The sequence below is a fragment of the Rhinoderma darwinii genome, chromosome 3 (genome assembly GCF_050947455.1).
Source record: "Rhinoderma darwinii isolate aRhiDar2 chromosome 3, aRhiDar2.hap1, whole genome shotgun sequence".
Classification (NCBI taxonomy): Eukaryota; Metazoa; Chordata; class Amphibia; order Anura; family Rhinodermatidae; genus Rhinoderma; species Rhinoderma darwinii.
In genome coordinates this window covers 391,836,435-391,853,462 of record NC_134689.1, presented here as the reverse complement: position 1 = coordinate 391,853,462, position 17,028 = coordinate 391,836,435, and the positions used below count along the sequence as shown (strand labels likewise).

Genomic DNA, 17,028 nt, shown 5'->3' with positions numbered 1-17,028 from the left:
CAGATAACTTAGTGATAACTCTCTGAGTGCAGATAATGTATTAGATGTTACCTGCAGTCCTATGTAATACCACAGATAACTTAGTGATAACTCTCTGAGTGCAGATAATGTAGTAGATGTTACCTGCAGTCCTATGTAACACCACAGATAACACTGTGATAACTCTCTGAGTGCAGATAATGTAGTAGATGTTACCTGCAGTCCTATGTAATACCACAGATAACTTAGTGATAACTCTCTGAGTGCAGATAATGTAGTAGATGTTATATGCAGTCCTATGCAATACCACAGATAGTGATAACTCTAAGTACAGATAATGTAGTAGATGTTACCTGCAGTCATATGTAACACCACAGATAACAAAGTGATAACTCTCTGAGAACAGGGGCAGCAGAGTATATAAGGGGCAGCAGGATATATAGGGGGCAGCAGGTAATGGCATATCATCATTGGGCGCTTTGGGTGGGCGCCCGGGGCCCGAGGCTCCTGGGGAGCCCATGGCCTCCTCAAGTACAATGCGTTTTTGCAGCGATTTTGCCGCAAAAACCGTGACAAAACGGCATTGTGTATGTCCTGTAAAGGACCTGCAGACATAAAGGCCACATGACCTTATGTCTGCAGTTCTTGTTACTGATTAGAGACCTGCTGGTCACATGACCGCAGCTCCTAGAACAGCAGCAAGTAAGAAGACCTTGATGTGAGCTGCGAGGTAAGTATAAGGGGATCATGGATTTGTTTAAGGGGTCTGTGTTTTGGGGGTCTGTATTTAGGTGGTCTTGGGTCTGTATTTAGGGGGTCTGGTCTGGGGTCTGTATTAGTTTAAGGGGTCTGTATTTAGGGGGCCTGTAGTAGTTTAAGGGGTCTGGTCTGGGGTATGTATATTTAGGGGTCTGATCGGGGGTCTGTATTTAGCGTCTGGTCTGGGGTCTGTATTTAGGAGGTCTGGGGTCTGTATATTTGGGGGGTCTGAACTGGGGTCTGTATTAGTTTATTGGGTCTGTATTTAGGGGACCTGGTTTGGGGTCTGTATTAGTTTAAGGAGTCAGGTCTTGGGTCATTATTAGTTTAGGGGTCTGGTCTGGGGTCTGTATTAGTTTATGGGGTCTGTATTTTGGGGGCCTGGTCTGGGGTGTTTATTAGTTTAGGAGGTTAGGTCTGGGGTCTGTATTAAGGGGTCTTGTCTGGGGTCTATTAGTTTATGGGGTCTGTATTTAGAGGTCTGGTCCGAGGTCTGTATTTAGGGTTCTTGTTCTGGGGTCTGTATTTATTTAAGATGCTTGTTCTGGGGTCTATATTTGTATAGGGGGGTCTGATCTGGGGACTGCTTTAGTTTTGAAGGTCTGGGGTCTGTATGTATTCAAATTTATTAGTTAGAGTAAAAGGGGTTGTCCGGGCACATCCATAGGTCACCAGTATGAAAAAATGGTCCGTGCCCAGACAACCCCTTTAATGTATGGTTCTAGGCCTTGGTGTCTGAATTTTTGTGTTTTGTGTCTGTATTAGTTTAGGGAGTTAGGTCTGGGGTCATTATAGTTTAGGGAGTTAGGTCTGGGGTCATTATAGTTTAGGGGTCAGGTCTGGGGTCTGTATTTAGGGGTCTGGTCCGAGGTCTGTATTTAGGGTGCTTGTTCTGGGGTCTGTATTTATTTAAGGTGCTTGTTCTGGGGTCTGTATTTGTTTAGGGGGGTCTGGTCTGGGGACTGCAATAGTTTTGAAGGTCTGGGGTCTGTATGTATTCTAATTTATTAGTCTGAGTAAAAGGGGTTGTCCGGGCACATCGATAGGTCCGTGCGAGGCGCGTGAAAATCACGCGCGTTGCACGGACGTATTACACGTTCGTCTGAATAAGCCCTAACAATAAGGCCCAGTTCACACAGTTTTTGGGCCTTGATATTGACTCGGACACTGCGTCAGAATCAGCACCAAAAAACTTCCAAAACCGCCTCCCATTGATTTAATCTGAAATCAATGGGAGCCAGTCGCGGAAAAAAGGAAAAGCAGCACGTCCTTTCTTGCCGCGGTTCCGCCTCTGACCTCCCATCGAAATCAATGGGAGGCAGAAAATGCATTTTTCGCTGCGTTTTTTGTCTGCTGTCCTCAATCGCAGCGGGCAAAAAACGCAGCAAAAAACGCGGCAAGATAGTGTGGGCAGGTCAAAATCTGCCTCAAAATTCTTTAAGGAATTTTGAGGCAGATTTTTTCGGCCTGCAAAATACTCTGCGTGAACAGGGCCATGCATAAACAGCACTTTGAGACACTTTACTCACCGTGTCAGAAGAGCTGCTCCCACTCCAGTCCTCTTCAGGCGATGTCTTCGGTCCAGATGTCGTCCTTGACCTCCAGGCTCCAGAAAATGGTGGGGATCGTAGAACTCCTGCCGCCGCGCAACAACTAGACTCCCCCCCCTCTCCTTACGCAGCTACGCTCTGGAGAAGGAGGACGAGGCGGAGTCGGACGAGGAGGAGGAGGCGGAGTCGGACGAGGAGTCGGGCCAGCAGGTAAGTAAACTGTGCGCCGCTGTCCCTGTGTGGCTGTCCTTCCCCGTAGATCGGACTTGTGTTGCGGGCGCACCGCCTCCCTCTCGGCGGCGCGCCTGGTCGTTCGCGCGTGGGCACGGTCATGCGAGCGCGTGCGCGAGCTTGCGGTCGTTCGCGCGCGCAAGCGGTGTTTCGTGGCGGTGATGAGAGGGGGGCCCGCAGCTCACGGCGGTGTTTGACGAGAGGGGGGCCCGCAGCTCACGACATTGTTTTGGTGAAAAGAACAGGCCCCATTGCAGGGGCCTGTTTTTTTCTACCAAAGGCAAGTCGCGGCAGTTGCCGGGCCCCCCTTTCAATTAAGTTTGGCCGTGCCCCCTACACTAGTACCCCTAATACCCCCCTGATGACGGCCCTGTGTAGCGGGAATCACGCGCGTCACCCGGAAGTGCTTCCGTGTGCCGTGCACGATTTGCACGCACCCAATGACTTCAATGGGTGTGTGCTGCGTGAAACACGGGCAAGTATATGACATGTCGTGAGTTTTACACAGCGCACACACGCTGCGTGAAATTCACTGACAGTCTGAACGGCCCCATTCACTAACATAAGTCAGTGCGACGTAATAAGTATCACGGACGTATAACCCGTTCGTGTGAATAAGGCCTTATATTGTCATTTGTAGTGAATTTTCAGTGCACAATCCGCACCAAAAATAGGAGGCAAGTAAGTGGCTTATTCAGATGTCCATGTTCGGTCTGTGATATACGGAGCGTGTATCGGCTATATTTCCCGGACCGACCACAGTTCAGGGAGCCGGGTTTCTAGCATCACAGTTATCTATGATCATAGTCCCTCCCTTCCCGTGTGAATACTGTCCCCGGTCCCGTACTGAAAGCATCATTACAGTATGGGACAGTATTCCCGCAGAGAGGCAGGGACTCCCAGCAACACTGATAACTATGATGCTAGGAGTCCGGCTCCATGAATTGTGGTCAGCCTGTGAGATACAGCCGATACACGCTCCGTATGTCACGGACCGAATGCGGCCGTCTGAATAAGGCCTTAGTCTAGTTACACAGTGCGGTGAAATCCCATTTTTTTGCCACAATTTTGGCAAAAAAACGTGACTTGACCGCACTGTGAGAATATAGCCTAACAGCACTTTTCATGTTTTGTATCTTTTTTTTATGCAATTTTCGTAATTGCGGCACAAATCACGCGGTTTTGCAGCGATTTTTATATAATCGCGGCAAAACTGCGCCATTTTTGCCGCGATTACGAAAATCGCGGCAAAAAAGCGCTAGGAAAACGAAAAAATACCAAAAAACTTTTTAACCAACTTTATACAATCTACAAATGGGGTCAGGGGGATGGGAATCAGAATGGATAGGGGAACATACTCACCAGCCTGCAGGTCCGGTCGGCAGTGTAGAGGAGCTGGGGGGTGGGATCTCCACACGCAGCTTCAGCACATGCTGCATCTTCCCCTCCAGTGAAGCTACAACAGGTATGCAGGGGCTGCCGCGAGTGTTGCTAGGGGAGTGTCGCTAGGGGAGTGTCGCTAGGGGGGTGTCGCTAGGGGGGTGCCACGGGCGTTGCGAGGGGGGCCCGTGAGCGTTGCGAGGGGGGGCCCGTGAGCGTTGCGAGGGGGGGCCCGTGAGCGTTGCGAGGGGGGGGGCAACAGTCTGAGGGGGGGGGGCGACGGCAGCTCGGCGGGCCCCTTTTACTTCATCCATGTGGCCGGGCCCCTGACGGGAGTACCAGTAATACCCCCCTGATGGCGGCCCTGCCCTGATGTACTCTGCCCAGCTTACATATACCCTGATGTACTCCGCCCAGTTCACATATACCCTGATGTACTCCGCCCAGCTTACATATACCCTGATGTACTCCGCCCAGCTCACATATGCCCCCACATTATAAGCTGAAATACCACTAATACACCAAGCAAAATCTGCGCTTCAAAAGCCAAATGGTGGTCCAACTGAGCCTAGCAGTGTACCCAAACGGCAATTTATGACCACATAAGGAGTATTCTGGAGAACCCGCTTAACAATTTATGGGATGTGTGTCCACGGTGGTACAAGCTGGGCACAACACATTGGGCACTGAAATGGCATATTTGTGGAAAACAGCCATTTTCAATCTGCAACATCTATTGTTTACTCATTTTTGCAAAACACTTGTGCGGTCAAAATGCTCACTACACCCCTATATCAATTCTTTGAGGGATCTAGTTTCCAAAATGGGGTAATTTTTCGGAGGTACTACTATAGCTCAATGCAACATGGTGTCAAAAAACGAATCTTATAAAATCTCCACTCCAAATACTAAATGGCGCTCCTTCCCTTTAGAGCCTTGCTGTGTGTCCAAATAGCAGTTTATGACCACGTGTGGGGTATTTCCCTACTCTGAAGATGTTGCTTTACAAATGTTATGGTGCTTTTTCTCCTTTATTTGTTGAGAAAATGAAAATGTTTTAACTAATGCTGCGTCTTATTGGAAAATAATGTAATTTTTCATTTTCACTGCCCATTTCTAATAAAATATATGAGACACCTTTGAGGACAAAATGCTCACTACACCCCTAGATGAATTCCTCAATGGGTGTAGTTTGCCAAATGGAGTCACTTTTGGGTAGCTTCCACTGTACTGCTACCTAAGGGGCTTTGCAAAAGCGACATGGTGCAGAAAAAACAATCCAGCAAAATCTGCTCTCCAAAAGCCAAATGGCGCTCCTTCCGTTCTGAGCCCTGATGTGTATTCATACAGTACTTCATTACCACATATGGGGTATTTCCGTACTGTGGAGAAGTTGCTTTACAAATGTTACGGTGATTTTTCGCCTTTATTTGATGAGAAAATGAAACATTTTTACCTAAAGCTACGTCGTAGTGGAAAAAAATGAGATTTTTCATGTTTACTGCCCAATTCTAATGAAATCTATGAAACACCTGGGAGGTCAAAATGCTCACTACACCCCTAGATTAATTCCTCTAGGGGTGTAGTTTCCCAAATGGAGTCAGTTTTGGGGGGTTTCCACTGTACTGGTACCTTAGGAGCTTTACAAATGCGACATGGTGCCGAGAAATCAAACCAGCAAAATCTGTACTTCAAAAGCTAAATGGCGTGCCTTCCCTTCCGAGTCCTGCCGCTTCCCCAAACAGCCGTTTATGACCACATGTTGGGTATTTCCGTACTCTGGAGAAGTTGCTTTACAAATGTTGGGGTGCTTTTCATCATTTATTTGTTGAAAAAAATAAAAATTTTGAGGTAAAGCTACATCTTATTGGAAAATAATGTAATTTTTCAATTTCACTGCCCAATTCTAATGAAATCTATGAAACACCTGTGGGGTCAAAATACTCATTACACCCCTAGATGAATTCCTCAAGGGGTGTAGTTTCCTAAATGGAGTCACTTTTTGGGGGTTTCCACTGCACTGGTACCTTAGGAGCTTTACAAATGCGACATGGTGCAGAGAGATGAAACCAGAAAAATCAGCGCTCCAAAAGCTAAATGGCATGCCTTCCTTTCCGAGTCCTGCCGCTTGCCCAAACAGCAGTTTATGACCACATGTTTGGTATTTCCGTACTCTGGAGAAGTTGCTTTACAAATGTTGGGGTGATTTTCCTCATTTATTTGTTGAAAAAATTAAAAATTTTGAGGTAAAGCTACATGGTATTGGAAAATAATGTAATTTTTCATTTTCACTGCCCAATTCTAATGAAATCTATGAAACACCTGTGGCGTCAAAATGCTCACTACACCCCTAGATGAATTCCTCAAGGCGTGCAGTTTCCAAAATGGGGTATTTTTTGTGGTGTTTCCTTTGTTTCGGCACCACAAGACCTCTTCTAACCTGACATGGTGCCTGAAATATAATCTAAGAAAAGGAAGGCCCTAAAATCCTCTATGTGCTCCTTTGCTTCTGAGGCCGGTATTTCAGTCCAGTAGCACACTAGGGCCACATGTTGGATATTTCTAAAAACTGCAGAATCAGGGCAATAAATATTCAGTTGTGCTTCTCCGGTAAAAACCTTCAGTATTACAGGAAAAATGGATTAAAATGGAATTTCTGCAAAAAAAATGAAATTTGTAAATTTCCCCGCTACTTTGCTTTAATTCCTGTGAAACGCCTAAAGGGTTAAAAAAAACTTTCTGAATGCTGTTTTGAATACTTTGAGGGGTGCAGTTTTTAAAGTGGGGTGATTTGTGGGGGTTTCAAATATATAAGGCCCTCAAAGCCACTTGACAACTGAACTGTTCCCTATAAAAATGGGTTTTTGAAATTTTCTTGAAAATGTGAGAAATTGCTGCTAAACTTATAAGCCTTGTAACTTCCTAGAAAAATAAAAGTATGTTCAAAAAATGATGCCAATCTAAAGTAGACATATTGGAAAAGTTAGCTAGTAACTATTTTGTGTGGTATAACTACCTGTCTTACAAGCAGATACATTTGAATTTAGAAAATGCTAATTTTTTGTAAATTTTCTCTAAATTTTGGTGTTTTTCACACAAAAATATTGAATATATCGACCAAATTTTTTCACTATCATAAAGTACAATATGTCACGAGAAAACAATCTCAGAATCGCTTGGATAAGTAAAAGCATTCCTGAGTTATTACCACATAAAGTAACACACGTCAGATTTAAAAAATGAGGCTCTGTCATTTGGTCCAAAAGTGGCTCAGTCCTGAAGGGGTTAATGTATGGTTCTGGGCCTTGGTGTCTGAATTTTTGTGTTTCTATTGATGTTGGAAATGGCTGCAGAAGCAAGGAACAAAGATATCTCCCCAGGAGAAGTCGCCATAACGGTCTGTGACAGATGAAGAAAAGAAAACGATTCCCATCAGAGAAGACGCCACTTGTGAGTCACTGGATCTATAGAGGATCTGTCCCCTCTCTTGATATGTCTGTTGTAGGAAATCATTGTATTCCACATAAAGTCTTTGCATACCCAGGACTAATAGACAAATGTGTGTTACCATTTCCATTGTCAGGAGGACATCCACAGTGATGTCCCTTCACAGTGTTATACTGTCAGCGATGGTTGGAGACTGTCAGTATGTAGGGACACAGCCCTTTGACACGAGGAATCGTAACACCCATTTGTTAATGCTCTCACAGAAAGGTGGTGTTAAATATAGACACAGCAGAGCGGCGGTGGGGAAGGGGGACCCAAGTTTGTGGAACAGCCCAGGGCCTATGGTCTACTTAATCCGCCACTGGCAGCAGGGTATATAGGGGGCAGCAGAGTATATAAGGTGTAGCCGAGTATATAAAGGGCAACAGGATATATAGGGAGCAGCAGGGTATATAGGAGGCAGCACAGATATCTTCATTTTATCTGTTCTACTTTAATATTGAACACACACTTTTACAAAGAGACATAAACACATGCAGACACATATATAAACACATACTGTAACATATACACATACAAACAGAGACACATACTGTATACAAACCTATACACACAGAGACACATACTGTATACACACATATACACACAGAGACACAGACTGTATACTCACATATATAAACAGAGACACATACTGTATACACACACAGAGACACATACTGTATACACACAGAGACACATACTGTATACACACACATATACACACAGACACATACTGTATACACACATATACACAGAGACACATACTGTATACACACACAGAGACACATACTCTATACACACATATACACAAAGAGACACATACTGTATACACAGATATACACACGGAGACACATACTGTATACACACACATATACAAGCAAACATATAGACACTCACCATCTCTCCTTGCTGACAGGATCACAGGCTTCTTGCAGGATTGACTGTGGGCGGAGCTTCCTCATTTGCTCTTTCTCATCGGCTCCTGTTTACTCCATGTGTGTAAATAAGAGCAGAGGACAGTGCCCAGTGGTGCCCCCTACATGCTGGGAGGGTGCAGTGCCCTGTGCGCTCGCACAGGCCGCACACCCCTAAGGCCGGCCCTGACACATGTGTCGCTAGAAATTTTTTTAATTTTTTTTAGTTAATCTGTTAGTATATACATGATTACACATTGTTCTAATTTTTAAATTTTTTTCACAAGTCAGGAAATATTATAAATTAGATTCTAATTTATAACATTTCCATGTGCTGGTCACTAGAGGAAGCAATTACCAAAATTGCAGCATTGGCATGTGGTAAAGCAACCACATTGCTTTATGCTGCAAAATTGGAGAAGACACACTCGCTCTAGTGTGCTCAAACAATCCCCCTCCTTTATCCTGGCTAGTGCCAGGAGAAAGGAGGGGGTTGAATGTCCAAACCTCCTACACTGTGTGCCGCCATTTTTTGAGAGAATGCACAGAGTAGTAGGATTAGATACAGTGGTAATCACACAGTATAACACAAACATACACAAACATAACTTACCTGCTCCTGCCGCCTCCGGCCGCTCCCTCCGCTCCCCCCGCTCCCTCCGCTCCTAGTCCTTGCTTCTGAACATATGTCCGGAAGCCGCGTCCGGAAGTAGTCATCTTACTGTCCGGCCACGGCTTCCGGTCCACATGAAAATGGCGCCGGATGTCGCTCGGCCGAAGACCTTCCTTTTGGACTGTGTGGGAGCGGCGCATGTGCCGTTCCCACACAGACGGCGTACACTATAGTGAATGGAACGGCTCCCGTTCGCATTCTCTATGGGGATGTATGTGCCGTATTCCATCTCTGTATGTGTCGTTAATCGACACATACAGAGATGTAAAAAAAAAATGGCAGCCCCCATAGTGAAGTAAAAGTAAGAAAAAAGAAAAAAGTAAAACACAAAAACACAAATAAATAAAATGTATTTTAATAACACACTAAAAGCAAATTTATATAAAAAAAAAAAATTTGCGACAACTGTCCTTTAAGTAACAGGTAATTAACACGTGGAAATCTATGTTCATAAATGTAAACTGCTTAAGAAAGGCAAATAAGAATAAAACTTTATTCATTTTAAGTAAAACGTAATTAACACATGAAAATCCATGTTCACAAATGTAAATCGAATCAGCAACAACAAATAAGAAAATGCCTCTATCCCTAACCGGGAATCGAAACCGGGCCGCGGCGGTGAGAGCGCCGAATCCTAACCGCTAGACCACCAGGGAAACTGAGCCAAGTGCAGTGGATTCACAATATGACCAAAGTTAAACAATCTACCCAATCGGTTTTTCTATGGGCTAAATATTCACTAAATAAAGACCACCCTCACACATCCACATTCTTGCACAGTAAACCACAGGCAATCACATAACACTGTCATAGGATCTGCTGCATCTGGCACTATTATGAGGGGATACATTTGTGGCATCTCAATATGTACAAATGCTCAGCAATAATAATCTTTATTCTACCGTATTGATTATTTCCAAATCATTGTTGCTTATGGGAAAAGCTTTTTATAAACATACACAAATGAGTGCTGAAGGCACCTGCTACACACCTGTCAAAATCTATCACTATTATGAAAGTATAACAACTGAATTAAAAAAAAAAAAAAAAAAAGACAAAAGTGTTTCTGCCCGGTTTCGAACCGGGGACCTTTCGCGTGTGAGGCGAACGTGATAACCACTACACTACAGAAACTCACATATCTGTCAGTAGACAGGGCAGGTATACACCAATGTAACCTTTCACTGTTCTGCGTGTTGCTTTAACCCCTTGACTTTTTGGGCACTTATGACCTTACTTTTTCACTTTATGTGGTAATAACTCCGGAATTCTTTTACATATATTACTGCCTGAGCTGAACGATTAAAATAAGTTTATTTAGATAAATCTTTAAAAATGGGCCCTTAAAGCCAAAATAACAGGCTCAATCATATGGTCAGCAGCAGAGACCTTGTTATTTATTATATATATATATATTTTTTATATAGGTGTTGGGATTATTAAATATATATATTTTCTGGATATATGTTATAGGGTTTTTGAATATATTCTTTATATGTGTTTAGGTTTATTGTATGTCCATATGTGTGTGTATATATATATGTGTATATGTATGTATATATATATATATGTATGTGTATATATATATATATATTATTTATTTTTATTTTTTATTATTTTTTATTATTCATTACACATTATATATTCACGGTGTAATCTTGGCGAAGGCTTGGTTTGTCTTGCGTTGGGCAGGACTCGGTGTACTTTCCAGAGCGGAGGGCCCCCGCTCGGTTTGTGCCCTGTTTGTCCGCCCCTCGTCTGACTTACACGTGCTTTCGCTTTGATAATTATTAGTTTTAATTAACATATATATAATAATTTTTATTATGGATCACTTTATTTTTTGGTGATCCCATATTCATCACATATAATCAATTAGTTTAATATATTTTGCACGCACATATGGATGTATATATGGATATATATACATGCTCTTCAAGTATGATTGGGTTCTTATAATTAATGTATATGTATGTGTAATTTGTGTATGGCTCTCATGTATTGTTATATATTCTTTATAAATGTGTATATATATATATATATATATATATATATATGTATATGTTTTCTACTGGATATTGGTTATATGGATATTTGTTAATATATTTGTTTGTGTGCAAGTGTATTGTGCAGGTATTCATGGCACAAAGGAGATGTGGATTGACATTTGGTTTCTGTTGAATTATGTTCGTGATATGAATTTGTTTTGTTTATGATAAATGATTCAGTTCAGTTACTTAACTTACTAAGTGTTTTTGGGTAACATTGTTTATGTGTAATGCGATACTCACTACTCCCTGGCCGGGATTTATCCAGTTAACCCCTTAGTGACCACTAATACGCCTTTTTACGTGATTCACTAATGGGCTTTAGGCTAGGCTGACGCCTTTTCACGTCAGCCTAGTCTAAGTCCTGCACGGGTCTCCCGTGCAGGCAGGAGCCGGGGCTCTGCTGTCTGATGACAGCTGAGCTCCTGCTCCAACGCCCGCGATCGAAGTTTACTTCGATCGCGGCCGTTTAACCCGTTAAATGCCGCCTTCAATAGCGACCGCGGCATTTAACTTTGTTTACAGAGGGAGTGAGCTCCCTCTGTCACCCATCGGTGGCCCGCGAATGCAATCGCGGGTCTCCGATGGGGTGTCATGGCCGCCGGGGGACTGATAAAAGCCCCCAGGTCTGCCCTGGACATATGCCTGTTAGGACGCGCCGGAGGCACGTCCTAACAGATTGCCTGTCAGATTTACACTGACAGGCAATAATGCTCTGGTATACGAAGTATACCAGAGCATTATAGCAGCGATCGGAACATCGCACAGTAAAGTCCCCTAGTGGGACTAATAAAATAAGTCATCAAAGTGAAATAAAGATTATTAATAAAAAGTACAGTAAAAAAATAAATAAAACCATTTTTTTCCATAAAAAGTGGTTTTATTTAGTAAAAGTGTAAAAAAAAAAAAAAGTACACATATGTGGCATCGCCGCGACCGTAATGACTCCATTAATAAAGTTAATATGTAATTTAAACCGCAAAGTGAACACCGTAAAAAAAAAACGCAAAAAACTATGGCGAAATTGCAATTTTTTTCCATTGCCCCCCAAAAAAGTCATAATAAAAATGAATCAATAAGTCCCATGTACCCCAAAACAGTACCAATCAAAACTACATCTTGTCCCGCAGAAAACAAGCCCAAAAAATCACTACATTGATGGAAAAATAAAAAAATTACGGCTCTTGGAAAGCGACGATGCAAAAGCAAATAATTTTAGTTCAAAAGTGTTTTTATTGTGCAAAAGTCGTAAAACATAAAAAAACCTCCACATATGTGGTATCGGCGTAATCGTACCGACCCATAGAATAAAGGTAACATGTTATTTACGTCGCATAGTGAACGGCGTCAATTTAAAAACGCATAGAACAATGGCGGAATTTCAGGTTTTTTTTATAATCCCCCCCAAAAAGGTTAATAAAAGTTAATATAAAAATTATATGTACCCAAAAATGGTGCTATTAAAAAGCACAACTGATCCCGCAAAAAACAAGTCCTCATACAGCTATGTAGACGAAAAAATAAAAAAGTTATAGCTCTTTGAATGAGACTATAGAAAAACGAATAAAATAGCTTGGTCATTAAGGCCTAAAATGGGCTGGTCACTAAGGGGTTAAACTTTTTTTGCTTTACTGATGCCTTTGACACGCATTGTTAATGTGCCTGACACGCAGCGATGAGTGACTAGATGTCAGGGGGTGTGAATGGCTTGCTACACACCATAGGTTTAAGTGCTGTGCACTGTGATATCCACTACTCCCTGGCCGGGATCAATCCAGTTAAACTTTTTTGTTTTGCTGATGCCGTTGACACGCATCGCTAATGTGCTTGACACGCAGCGATGCGTGTCATGATTTCTAAGATCAGATGTCAGGGGGTGTGAGTGGCCTGCGACACACCATAGGTTTAGATGATTTGTTGCCTCCCTGATTGGCTTGACGTGCATCGCTATTATGTTTGACACGCAGGGATGCGTGCCATGACCTTGATGATTGAACGTCAGGGGGTGTGAGCAGCTTGGTGCACACTATTGGTCTATGACTTCTCTCTAACACCGTATTTAAACTTGAGTCTTCAGAGTAGTCATTGAGGTGCTTGGTGTCCAGGTGTCCTATCCCACCAGTATCATGTCCTCAACAGGTATTGTGTTCTATTTCTAACTGCCTATAGCTTGTTTCTGATTAGGTCTCCATTATCTTAAGCATGGTTGCTATACTTTACTGTTTGGAGGGACCTGTCAGTCTGACACTCATACACATGATATAAGCTATTACTTACCTGGGATGTGATTCTCTATTGGGAGGAATTATTTCTCAATATATAACTATTTTTGATACTGTATTTTGTGAACCTGGTACACTTTCTTTTAATTATATTTTATATGTCTATAGTATATACTTGGGAGGGGGTTAATTTTGTATGTTTTGTATTTATTGATGTTTAATAAAGTAAAAATAAAAATATTTTGGTATAATATTTTTATGTCGAGATTTTTCTTTTCGGTTTAAAATAATAGCAGCAGAGACCTAGCCTAAAAGGCAAAGGATACTAACTACCCACAGACCAGTCTCTCCTATTATTATATATACGCTGAATCCTAATGATTGATTAGTAATAGCGCCGTACCATGCTACACCTTGCGCTATGTTGCGCTAGTCCGGCTCTTAAAGCCACGTATAGTGATGTGGTCAGCAATAGGGTCAAGACCTCCAATGTTCGGTAGCAAGCACCCTGTTGCAAGATCACTGACCAGTATTCACTAAATGTTTAATTGTTAGTTGTAATGCTATATCGTTAATCCTACGCGTTTCAGAACCACCGTTACTGGTGGAACATCATCAGGGATTATTAGTGTTAAACGATAATCTTTAATATGGATGTCGGATCGCACGGTTGTGTGCATTAATGAACCTCCCGGCTCGTGCGCGACCATTATATCTTGATCGTGCACGAGCCGGGAGGTTCACTAATGCACACAACCGTGCGATCCGACATCCATATTAAAGATTATCGTTTAACACTAATAATCCCTGATGATGTTCCACCAGTAACGGTGGTTCTGAAACGCGTAGGATTAACGATATAGCATTACAACTAACAATTAAACATTTAGTGAATACTGGTCAGTGATCTTGCAACAGGGGGCTTGCTACCGAACATTGGAGGTCTTGACCCTATTGCTGACCACATCACTATACGTGGCTTTAAGAGCCGGACTAGCGCAACATAGCGCAAGGTGTAGCGTGGTACGGCGCTATTACTAATCAATCATTAGGATTCAGCGTATATATAATAATAGGAGAGACTGGTCTGTGGGTAGTTAGTATCCTTTGCCTTTTAGGCTAGGTCTCTGCTGCTGACCATATGATTGAGCCTGTTATTTTGGCTTTAAGGGCCCATTTTTAAAGATTTATCTAAATAAACGTATTTTAATCGTTCAGCTCAGGCAGTAATATTTACAATTTAACGGAACGGAAAGCTAGTTATCAAAGGGATAATATTATATCGGAATTCTTTTACCTATCCAAGCAATTCTGAGATTGTTTTCTCGTGAAACATTGGACTTTATGTTACTGACAAAATTTGGTCGATACATTCAGTATTTAATTGTGAAAAACACCAAATGTTTGTGAAAAATTATGAAAATTAGCATTTTTCTAAATTTAAATGTATCTGCTTGTAAGGGTAAGGCCACACGGAGCAGCCCTGACACGGCTACAACGCAGCTAACAACCGCGCCGGCACCATGTTGGGTGCCCCTGTCAAACAGACTGTTAACGGTCGCATGTTAACGCGGGTAAACCGTCCCTTTATCTACAAAATCGTGCGGCCATGAATTAATAAACACTTTATGGCCGCACGATTTTGCAAATTCCAACAACTTACCCCCTATTCATTTTCTATGGCAGCGCCAGAAAAAGCCGAACACTGCATTCGGCTATCTCCGGTGCTCCCATAGAGAATGAATGGAGCGGCAGTGCGCATGTAACCGGAATACCACTTAATGAGGTATTTGACAGCTGCGCCTACATAGTGCCAGAGCTGTTCTTGGCCACGTTGCGACCGTGTCAGGGCCGCTCCGTGTGGCCGTACCCTAAGACTGCCAGTTATACCACACAAAATTGTTGCTAACTAACATTCCCCATATGTCTACATTAGATTGGCATCGTTTTTTGAACATCCTTTTATTTTTCTAGGACGTTACAAGGCTTAGAACTTTAGCAGCAATTTCTCACATTTTAAAGAAAATTTCAAAAGGCTATTTTTACAGGGGCCAGTTCAGTTGCGAAGTGGCTTTGAGGGCCTTATGTATTAGAAACCCCCAATTAATCACCCCATTTTAAAAACTGCACCCCTCAAAGTATTCAAAACAGAATTTAGAATGTTTTTTTTAAACCTTTAGACGTTTCACAGGAATTAAAGCAAAGTAGCGGTGAAATTTACAAATTTCATTTTTTTGTTGCAGAAATTCATTTTTAATCCATTTTTTTGTAACACGGAAAGCTTTACTAGAGAAACACAACTCAATATTTATTGCCCAGGTTCTGCAGATTTAGGAAATAGCCCACATGTGGCCCTATTGTGCTACTGGACTAAGCCCCGGTCTCAGAAACAAAGAAGCACCTAGTGGATTTTGGGCCTCCTTTTATTAGAATATATTTTAGGCTCCATGTCAGGTTTGAAGGACTCTTGCGGTGCCAAAATAGTGGAAAAGTGACCCCATTTGTGAAACTACACACCTCAAGGAAATTATCTTTGGGTATAGTGAGCATTTTGACCCCACAGGTTTATTGCAGAAATTATTGGAAATAGGCCGTAAAAATGAAAATCGAAATTTTTTCAAAGAAAATGTAGGTTTAGCTATTTTTTCCACAACGACTAAAGGGGAAAAAGCATCACAGCCTTTGTTTGTAAAGCAATTTCTCCCGAGTAAAACACTACCCCACATGTGGTCATAAACGGCTGTTTGGACACACGGCAGGGCTCAGAAGGGAAAGAGCGCCATTTGGCTTTTGGAGCTCAAATTTAGCAGGAATGGTTTGCGGAGGACATGTCACATTTACAAAGCCCCTGAGGGACCAAAACAGTCGAAACGCCCAAAAAGTGATGCCATTTAGGAAACTACACCCCTGTATGGGGGCTTGTTTTTTGCGAGACGAGCAATAGTTTTTATAGGTACCATTTTTGGATAGATGTGACTTTTTGATCACTTTTTACTCCAATATTTGTAGGGCAAAGTGACCAAAAAACAGAAATTCTGGTATAGTTCTTTAAGTTTTTATTTTTTATTTTTTTACGACGTTGACTGCATGGAATACATAACATAATATTTTTATAGTTCAGGCCGTTATGGACGCGGCGATACCAAATATGTATGGTTTAGACAGAACGAGAGGCCAGTATTAGGCCTCCGGTTGCCATAGAACAATATAGGGCACTTATAATGTGGTGACAGAGCCTCTTTAAACTTTTATTATATGTTTTAAAACTTTTTTTTTTTCACACTTCTTTTCAAGTCCCACTAGGGGAATTGAAGGTCCAACTGTCAGAAGTTTTCTTTCTAATACATTGCACTACCTATGTAGCACGATGTATTAGATCTGTCAGTCATTAACTGACAGCTAGCCGACTAGGCTTCGCCTCCCAACGGGGCCTGATCGGCTTCCGTAATGGCGGAGCAGGAGGCCATTGTTAGGTCTTCTGTTGCCATAGTAGCAGTCGGCAGCCCTGATTGCATGGCAGGGCTGCTGATCTGCTAGCATAAATAATAATAATAATAAAAATATATATATGTTTCTGCCCGGTTTTGAAAACTTGAAAACAACAGAGATGAAATCAGACTCCAAAACAACTCGCCCAACGTGGGGCTCGAACCCACGACCCTGAGATTAAGAGTCTCAGGCTCTACCGACTGAGCTAGCCGGGCTTGTTTCCAGGAAAGCTTCCGTAGCACTTTCCATGTGAATGCTCAAAGCAGAGAGCTAAGGCATCTAAGGGCATTTTTCCAT

The 17,028-nt window shown here is 42.4% G+C and overlaps 3 non-coding genes across 3 annotated transcripts; all 3 read right to left on the bottom strand.

Annotated features, from left to right (window-relative positions):
• Nucleotides 1-9,556: 9,556 nt before the first annotated feature.
• Nucleotides 9,557-9,628, bottom strand: TRNAE-CUC (transfer RNA glutamic acid (anticodon CUC)). The gene has a single exon. It is a non-coding gene; the product is annotated as a tRNA-Glu (tRNA).
• A 405-nt stretch (nt 9,629-10,033) lies between these two features.
• TRNAV-CAC (transfer RNA valine (anticodon CAC)) lies at nt 10,034-10,106 on the bottom strand. The gene has a single exon. It is a non-coding gene; the product is annotated as a tRNA-Val (tRNA).
• Nucleotides 10,107-16,873: 6,767 nt separating this feature from the next.
• TRNAK-CUU (transfer RNA lysine (anticodon CUU)) lies at nt 16,874-16,946 on the bottom strand. The gene has a single exon. It is a non-coding gene; the product is annotated as a tRNA-Lys (tRNA).
• Nucleotides 16,947-17,028: the final 82 nt, after the last annotated feature.